Source organism: Crocodylus siamensis, chromosome 3 (genome assembly GCF_052110815.1).
Source record: "Crocodylus siamensis isolate JL-2025a chromosome 3, ASM5211081v1, whole genome shotgun sequence".
Taxonomy (NCBI): domain Eukaryota; kingdom Metazoa; phylum Chordata; order Crocodylia; family Crocodylidae; genus Crocodylus; species Crocodylus siamensis.
The window spans coordinates 260,211,681-260,221,143 of NC_143397.1; positions in this window are offsets into that span (position 1 = coordinate 260,211,681).

Consider the following 9,463-nt stretch of genomic DNA (forward strand, 5'->3'; position numbering starts at 1 on the left):
AGGCCTTGCTTTCCAGGCTGCCAGAAGTACGCCACTTGTCCTCCCAAATTTTGGGCCGCTGTTTGTGTGGCTTCAGACGAGAGCTGCTGCCACAGTGCCTTCTAGTGGCAGTCCTTCTCAAACTGAGCATCCAACACTGCACTCCAAAAAACACACTGGGCTCAGGAGCCTCTTTCTGCATTGGAAAAGAGACTCTGACACTTGTGAGGCCTGCCAAAAATCCAGCAATACTCCCTCCGTTGAGTTGGCTTCTGAAGTAAATTCCCACTGCTGCATTAAAAAACCTGGGGTACGCAACCATTTCGTAAGTTATGTCTTTATGGGTTCTTGTGGAAAACCTACAGATTTAAGCATTAGAAATGTCTGTCTTCCACTTGGAAAACAGCTCTTTGTTTAGCTAACCCTTTGCTTAAAAATACAGTGTGAAAACCAGAATAATGCTGCAAAACCTTGTGCCCTCATCACCCGTTCTTTGTTATATTCATCTTAAAGTAATGGAAAAAAAATAGTAATACCCTTCTTAAAAAGTAGCTACGCATCCATAATTCATTTCCCAAGAAGGCAAAACAACAAAACCCAAAGCCCACATTAAAAACGAATGGAGCCGTAACAGCCTGGTGGGCTGCAGGCAGCTTCTCTCACTGATGAAGCTAAGGGCAGAGTCTCGATGGCACACTTCTCCAGAGCCCCTCAGCCTGCCAGGGAACAGGCAACCCTCAGAAACCGATCTGGAGCCATTTCTTGCTCTCCACAACCATGGGGGCACCGGACAAACACCGATCAATGCCACCCCCTAGAGCAGCAATTCTCAGCCTGGCAGCACAACACCCTGGGGTGCCGTGCAATCTTTTCAAGGGTGCCGTGGAGCGACAACATCACACTGCTGGGTTTGCAAGAATGAATCTCAAGATGAACCCAGAGATTTCAAATATGAGTTCACAGACGTTAAAAACCTTCGGACCCGCTGTGATCTTTCCAGGTTCTTTGCAACAGAAGAATTGCTCTGTTATTTTTCTGCAGTCAAGAAATAAGTGAAAATGAAGAGCTGGCATTTTCAGAGGGGCACCTTGTCTCCCGAGGGGTGCCTTGAGTCTGAAAAGGTCAAGAAGCACTGCTCGCAAGGCACTGACACCCGGTCTCTGTCCCTGAGCACACACTTGCTTTGCACACTTGCCCTCCATGGCTCTTGCAAGTTGGTCCCTTGCACCTGGTGAGCTGCACTCCCTCAGACACTCTCTAGGCCTCCACCCCCAATTCGGTTCCCTCAAGAGACTCTGGGATCACCTGACTCTTTCTGCTGCACCCACCTTGGCACATGCTAGGTCTCCCGGCTCTTGTCTTGCCATTTCTGCTTTCCTTCCCTTGCAGGGCCGAGCATCAGCAGCTACTGCCGGCAGCTCCCAGCTCTGGTCTGCACAGGAAGATGCTTTCTTTAGCGTGTCGAGTTCTCGCACCCCTGCATCTTTACCCTGGGCTCCCCTGGATTTCACAGATTTCATAGACATCAGGGCTGGAAGGGACCTCGAGAGATCATCGAGATCAGGCCCTGCCCAAAGGGCAGGAAGTCAGCAGGGGTCATAGGATCCCAGCAAGATAAGCATCCAATTTACTCTTGAAGGTGTTCAATGTGGGTGCTTGAACCACCTCCGCTGGCAGACTGTTCCAGACCTTGGGGGCTCGGACAGTAAAGAAATTCTTCTTATGTCCAGCCTGAAGCGGTCTTGCAGGAGTTTGTGACCGTTCGACCTCGTCATCCCTTGGGGCGCTCTGGTGAACAGACGTTCCCCCAGATCCTGGTGGTCACCCCTGAGAAACTTATAGGTGGCCATCAGATCACCCCTGAGCCTACGCTTTTCCAGGCTAAGGAGTCCCGTGGCTCTCAGCCTGTCATCGTAAGATCTGTTTTCCTGACCTCTGATCATGCGCGTGGCTCTCCTCTGGACTCTCTCAAGCTTCTCCACATCCTTTTTGAATTGTGGAGCCCAAAACTGGACGCAGTACTCCAGCTGCAGCCTCACCAAGGCCGAGTACAAGGGGAGAATGACATCCCGGGATTTGCTGACCTTCCCCCAGGAAGGTGTCGTGGTGGGAACTAGTGCCGATCAATTGTGCCTGACCAGGTTGCTGGTTCTCCCCGGTCTTGTTTCCCACCCAGCAGAGACTGGGGACAGATTACAGCACACGGCCATGAGACCAGCTTTCAAGTGCTATGGCAGCCCCGACAGGCAGCAGAAGAGTTCACGTATCTCTTAGCAGCATACAGCTGTGATGGACATGACAGGATACTAAGAGGTCACAAGTCTGGGAGCAACTGCTTACGAGACACCAGGAGAAAGGCGCTGGGTGCTCGCGAGGGCACCCTGCACAGGCAAGTCTGTCCCTCCAACCACCTGGTTCCTCCAGGGGCTATGAGTCTCACCCGTTAGTGCCGTGCTGGGGGGGCAAGTATTTTGAACACCCTTCTCCTATCCCCCCGCAAGCATCTCTTTACTAAACTGAACAGGCCTGGCTTCATTAGTCCCTCGTGCCCACTACTGGGGACCCACTTCCTGGCTGAGTCACTGAGTCCACACCCAGATTTGAACTCGCAACCTTCCCACCAGACTCACACCAGACATCAAGGCCAGCGAGACTTAAGCCAGACATCAAGGCCAGCGAGACTTAAGATCACTTGCCCACAACCAGACTTGGACTGACAACCTTTTTACTAATCCACAACTCGGGCCTTTTAGCTGCAGTGGGCCTGCCAGAACAGTGATCGGGAGAACACAGGCCACCACCTCTCGCATGCTAAGCAAGCGCTTTACCATTTTAGCTAATTCTCCTGACAAAAGCTTTCCTCACGCCCACCCGGGACCCACTTCCCAACTGAGTCTCTGGGTCTACACCCAGATTTGGGCTCACAACCTATCTGCCAGGAGTTCCATGTGCAAGCCCCTATGCCAGACAATAAAACCAGCAAAGAGCTGGGACCACTTGCCCACACTCAGGCATGAACTGCCAGCCTTCCTAGTCCCAGCTCAAGCTCTTCAGCCTTGGTGTTAGGAAAGCCCATCCACACTGCTCACCATCCTTGTCGGCTTCCCTAGCTCTTTTAGGTCCTTTCTGAGGTGTGGAGACCAGAGCCAGGCATGAGATTCATGGTGTGGATGCACTGTGGATATATAAAGGGGCATTGTGATATTTTCTGTTTTGTTTATTATTCCCTTCTTAATCATTGCGGGCATTTTCACAGAATGTAGAGATGTGGGGCTGGAAGGGACCTCCAAAGGTCACATCTAGCCCAAACCCATGCCTGAAGCAGGATCAGCCCTGTGCAAACCAGCCCAGACCAACCATCACCTAAACTCTAAGCCAGACTACCATCAACCCTGACACAGCACCGGGCATCACACTTGACCTGTTGCACGTAAAGCAGGCAGCGACGACCTGGTTCTAGGAAATGCTGTCAATGTAGGTCCACGAGATCCCAGGTAAAGGCTGCGCCCCTGCTACAGAGGAAGGCAACCCCCTCTCCCCTCTTCAGTCTGCATCAATCTGAGCATGGAGTAAAATCCCTTCCTGACCTCAAATATGATGGTCAGGCTGAGCCTGAGCACTGGGGAAAGAACCAGGACCCTGCGGGGTTGGTGCCAGCAGGAGCACTGGCACAGCCCAGTCCCATCCCCAGCCTGGGCTGCAGTGCCCAGTGCCTCTGGGGAGGCTTAAAAACCCCAACACATGGAGCGAAAGGTGGGGGTACAACCAGCACAGCTGAGAAACCTGAGAAATCCTCATGGCAGAATACAGGCATCGCTACACCCAGATCATCCTGACCAGTGGCTGACCACCCTCTCCTTGAACACCTCCATGGATGGTGGGTCCCCCCTTCCCTGAGCGTCTGTCCCCCTGCTTCACTGTTCTGACAGCAAAGGAGGTTTTCCAGATCGCTAATCTTTCATGCCATTGGTCTGCATCCTCCTCTCTGCAGCAAGAGAGGAGAGGTGCTTTCCCCCCTTTTATGGAAGCCTCCCAGGTATTTGCAGACTGCCACCATGTCCCCTCTTAACACATTCTCTGCCAACCGAACATGCCCATCTCCTTCCTCCTCTCCTGGCATGACTCGCTTCCCAAGCCCCTGATCTTTGTTGCTGCCTCTGGCCCCTCTCTCACTTCTTCACGCCCTTGTTAAAACATGCCCACAGGATCCAGGTGAGGCCTGACCTGTGCTGAGCAGAGGCACCATCACCGCCAGTATCTTGCACCTCATGCTTCTATTGATGAAGCCCAAAACTGCTCTGGCCTTTTGTGCAGCTGCCTTGCACTGCAGACTTTTTGCCTTTTTGAAGGCTGCTGAGCTCCCAGCTGATGTTTTTAGTGAACTGTCCACAGCCACTCCCACGTCTTTTCCCTGTGTGCCAACAGCTAATGCAGAGCCCAGCCACATGTAGGCAGGGTTTGGGTTATCACTTGATACTTATCTATACTGCATTTCACTTGCCCTGTAGCTGCCCAGTGGCTCAACATGCCAGATCTTTCTGGAGCTCCTCAGCGTTCACCTTGGTCTTTACCACTTTGAATAATTTTGTGTCACCAGCAAAGCTGGCCCCCTCACTGCTCACCTCATTGTCCAAATCACTGGTATGTTAAGCAGCCCCGGTCAGAACAGATCGCTGGGGAACTCTCTGCTTTCTTCTGCCTTTCCTAAAATCTGACCATTGATACTCACTCTTGCTTTCCATCTCAGAGTCAGTTTCTAATCCACGAGTGGATGCTCCCTGTAATCTCATGACCACCTAACTTCTTTAAAAGCCCCTGATGGGGGACCTTGGCAAAGGCTTTTTGGAAGTCCAAATACACTGGGTCAATTGGATCACCTACTGAACACTAGTAGGTTGGCAAGGCATGATTTCCCTCCGATAAAGATGTGTTGAATCCTCCTCAGCCAGTCACATTCATCCATGTGCTGAATATTTTATTATTATTATTGTTTCTACCCACCTTCCAGCAGCAGAGGTCAGGCTCACTGGCCTGTTGTTCCTGGGATTCCCTTTAGAGCCTTTTTAAAATATGGGAGTCACATTGGCAAGCCTCCAGTCCCCAGGTACCAAGACTGCAGTTAGGGGTAGATCGCATGCCACAGTTAGCAGCTGCGCAATTTCTGCACCGAGCTGCTTCAGGACCCTCAGGTGAATGCCATCAGGGCCTGGTGATTTGGTACCGTTTAGTCTAGGACCTCATCTACTGAAACCTCCATTTGGGTCAGCTCCGCCGGCTCATCCCTGGAAAGGAGTGGATCTGTGGAGGGAATCTCCTTACCACCTTCCACAGTGAAGCCACATGCAAGGACTGCATTTAGTTTCTCGGCAATGGCCCTGTCATCCTTCGGTGCCCCTTTTACACCCGGATCGTTCAAAGGCCCAACCAACTCCCTGGCAGGGCTTCAGCTTTTAATGGTCAAAGGAATTTTTACTGCCACCCTTTGTGTCTCTAGCAAGGTTCTCCCCAAATTCTTTCTTAGCTTACCTTATTGCAGTTTGATATTTAATGCCATAGTTTATGCTCTTTTTACTTTTCCTCATTAGGATTTGACTTCCAGTTTTTCAAAGAAGCCTTTTCTTCTGCTTGTTCCCTTGGCACCTCTGCCATTAAGTCACGCTGCCTTTCTTTTGATCTTTTTTTTTTTGCTTTTTTTTTTTTGATTGGCAGCATCCACTTGGCCTGTGCCTCTAATAAGGTGTTCCTGAGCACTTCCCATGCTGTTTGCACATTCGTCACCTCCTCAGGGGTCCCTTTTCAGTCTAGCCAGCTTTCTCATTTGGGTATTGTCTCCCTTGTTAAAGCTAAAGACTACTATAGCAGATTTTCTTCTTCCCTCCCTCTCTCCCTCCAAGAATATCAAATGCAATCGCATTGTGGTCACTACTGCAGAGTGGCTCACTAACACTAGCCCTTTGCACCAAATCCTGCGTAGTCTTTCCTCTGGGAGCTCCCAGGACTGGCCACCCCAGCAAGCAGTCTTTTACAACTTCAACAAACTTGGTCTCTGCATCCCACGGGGCCTAGTGTTACACTGGCCTGTCTGTTTGTGGAGAGGTGAAGTCTTCCATTATCACTGGGTTTTCTGCCGTCGTAGCCTCTCTCTCATCTCCCTTAGCCTTTCTAGCTTGCTGCTGCCATCCTGGTCTGGGGATCAATGGTATATTTCCAGACATACTTTTTTCTAATTGAAACCTGGAATTTCCATCCACAGACTTTTACGGGACCTCTCTTATCAGTTGAAAAAAATTGACCCTATTGAATCTGCTGGAGTTTTTGATGTAGACTCTTCTTCCCACACCAGGATGACCCATCTTATCATTCCTGCAAATTTTATACCTGGCCGTACAGCATCCCATTGATTTCCTCATCCCAGCACATTTCAGATGCACGTTAAGTCACTATCATTATTTCCAGCTAAACATTCAAGCCCCCCTGCCTTTGTTCTTAGACTTCAAGCATTCGTATAAAAGCACATGTATTTTTAATTGTTGCCTAGTCAGCTGCTTCTGTGTGACCTTTTAATCATTAAAGATATTTGCTTGTGCTTATCTTCTCCATTTCTTATCCACCTCATTTATGGTTTCACCCCACAGAGCATGTCAATGCGAACTGCAGGCTGTTCTGCACTGATCAGCTTTGCCTTCACCTTTAGTTTAAAAGCCGCTCTACCATCTTCCCAATGTTATATGCCAGCAGTTTGGTACCATTTTGGCTCAGGTGAGGACCAGCCCTCCTAGACAGGCTCCCCGCCATTCCCAGCTCCTAATCAACCTAAGCCCTTCCTCCCTACGCCATCATCCCAGCCACACGTGGAGACTAGAGCACAGCCTGTCTAGCTGGCCCTGCATGTGGGACTTGAAGCATTTCAGAGAAATACTACCAGGGAGGACCTAGGCTACCACCTCCTACCTAACAGCCTAAATTTAGCTTCCAGGACCTTTCTGCTACCCTTGCCCACATCACTGGTAGCCACAGGGACCACAGCCACCGACTGTACCCCAGCTATCCCTAGCATACAACTGCTTCAGTGCAAACAGCAGAAGAGGAGAAGAGCACGCTGCACCACTGCATGGCGTCCAAAGCGAGGGGCAGCGTGGAAGTCAAGCACACAAAGACAGAGGAGCTAGGCATCCTTTCTTTCTGGAAAGCAAGCTAGCTAACATGGCACAAGCAAGCTATATTTAAACACATTCATGCTGGCTGAGTGCTTGTGGGGGGGCACAGACTCTATCAGTTTATTTTTCTGAGTTTCCCACTAAATACAGTGCAAGCCACTTAAAGTGTCACCAGCAAGGCAGGCAGCCAATCAAATCCAGCAATCCCACTGCTTTCCACATTAAAGGTACCGCCTAAACCCATTTCAGCTTTTGGCACCTCATTAGCGTTGGCTACTCCTCCCTCTAATCACAGCCTTGACACTGGCCAGGCCTAGGGAGCTCCAGGGCTCCTATCAGAACAGCTCTGCCAGGTTGAGAATTAACAACCCCCTCCCATATAGACAAATTTTCTTCTTCCCAAACAAGCCCCCTCTAGGCAGCCTAGACTGCAGCTGGGGGCCAAGAGAGGCTGCATGCAGAGCAATGCTGCCTGCTGCCATCTCCACCTCTGTTCAACATCAGCTTAATGGTCAGGAACATTTCCGCTGGTGCTGGTACCTGGAGGATAAGCAACGAGGGACAGGAGTGGGTTAGCTTGAAAGAGGAACAACTAGGCAGGAGGGAGGTCAGAAACAGTCTTCCCAAAGACTTCTACCTGGGGTCTGTTTTTATTTACTAATTTCCATGAATCATCTTGGCACAAGCAGGTCAGCACTAACAAAATGCTGGGAGGCATCGTCCACATAGAGAAGGATCAGAATATCAGACACAAACACCTGGATAAAATAAAAATGGGATAAACTTCAGTACAAGATGTGAAGCAATGCACTTAAGGATCAGTAGGAAGCACTTCTGCTATAGAGGCAAGGTTCATTAGAGGACAGATAGCCATCTAGGTCAGGTGGCCAGGAAACAGGCTGCATAGCCCCAGGACGAGTCAGGCAAGGTAATCCTAGCAGACAGGGAAGTATTAATGCCCACACACAAGGCACTGGCAAGACCTCGTCTGCAACACCACATCCATTCCGGAGTCATGCAGGGAAGTCATGATCACGGGTACAGAGCTCACATCTGAAAAGCAGAGGCTGGAAGTTTGTGTTCACTGGTGCAGGCTGGAAGGATGGGCTGGGCAGCAGCTCTGCAGAAAAGACCTGGGGGGGACAGGGGACAAGAAGCTGAACAGGAGCCAGCAGTGCGCCCTTGGTGCCAAGAAGGCGACCGGCATCCTGAGCTGCACTGGAGAAGCGTTGCTGGCAGGTGGAGGGCAGTGATTCCTCCCCTCTATTCAGCACGGGGGAGGCCACATCTGGAGTCCTTTGGCTAGCTGTGGGCCCCCACTACAGAAGGAAGGTGGACACAATGGGGAGAGTCCAGTGGAGGGCAATGAAACAGTTGTGGGGCTGGGGGACAGGACTGGTGAGGAGAGGCTGAGGGAACTGGGCTGACTGAGTCTGGAGAAGAGAAGACCGAGGGGGACTGAATAGCAGCCGTCACCTCTCTGCAGGGGGGCTGCAAAGAGGATGGAGCTGGGCTGGTTTCTGTGGGGGCAGATGACAGGACAAGTGGCAGTAAAGGGGGTTCAGGTTGGATATTAGGAAGAATTTTCTCACTGGGAGGGTGGTGAAGCACTGGGACAGGTTACCCAGAGAGGTGGTAGAGTCTCCATCCGTGGAAGTATTGAATACCCAGCTACACGAAGCCTTGGCTGGGATGATGTAGTCGGGAGGCTGGTCCTGCTCGGTGCGGGGGGGTGGACTAGATGGGACCCCCCCCCCCGAGGTCCCTTCAGCCCTCGTTGTCTGTGCATTATTCAGCCTGGCAAACAGGCCGTGCGGGGATACAGGTCCTCTACGAACAGAGGCCAAGCGCCCAACCCGTAGACAAGGGCTCAAGCAGAGAGAGGCATTTAGGCATAAGAGCAAATGGGTACAAAGCGGCACAAGCAACTGAGGAGTCACATGCCAAGGTTTGTGCTCAGCTGAAGGGCTCGGCTCCAGCGCAGCTCTCCGCAGCAGTCGCGGCCAGTCGAGAGGAGGGCGGGTTTTGGAAAGGAGCGAAGCACCGCGACTGTGCGCTGCCCTCCGCCCCGCGCGGCGGTTACAGCGCCAGGACCAGCCTGGCACTCGTGAGGACAGGGCTTCCCAAACTTCTCTGTCCCAGGACCCATCTGTGCCCAGCAAGGGCCAGGTCCCGACCCAGCAAACAGTGCAGGTAGAAGACACACGAGTATTCTGGCCCCCAAATACCAATTACACCCCGCAAATTAACGCAGCTTCATTTGAAAGGCAGAAATCAACATCCACAGGAACAGGCGTGTCAGCGCGGGCCGCCGCCCCCTCACGCAC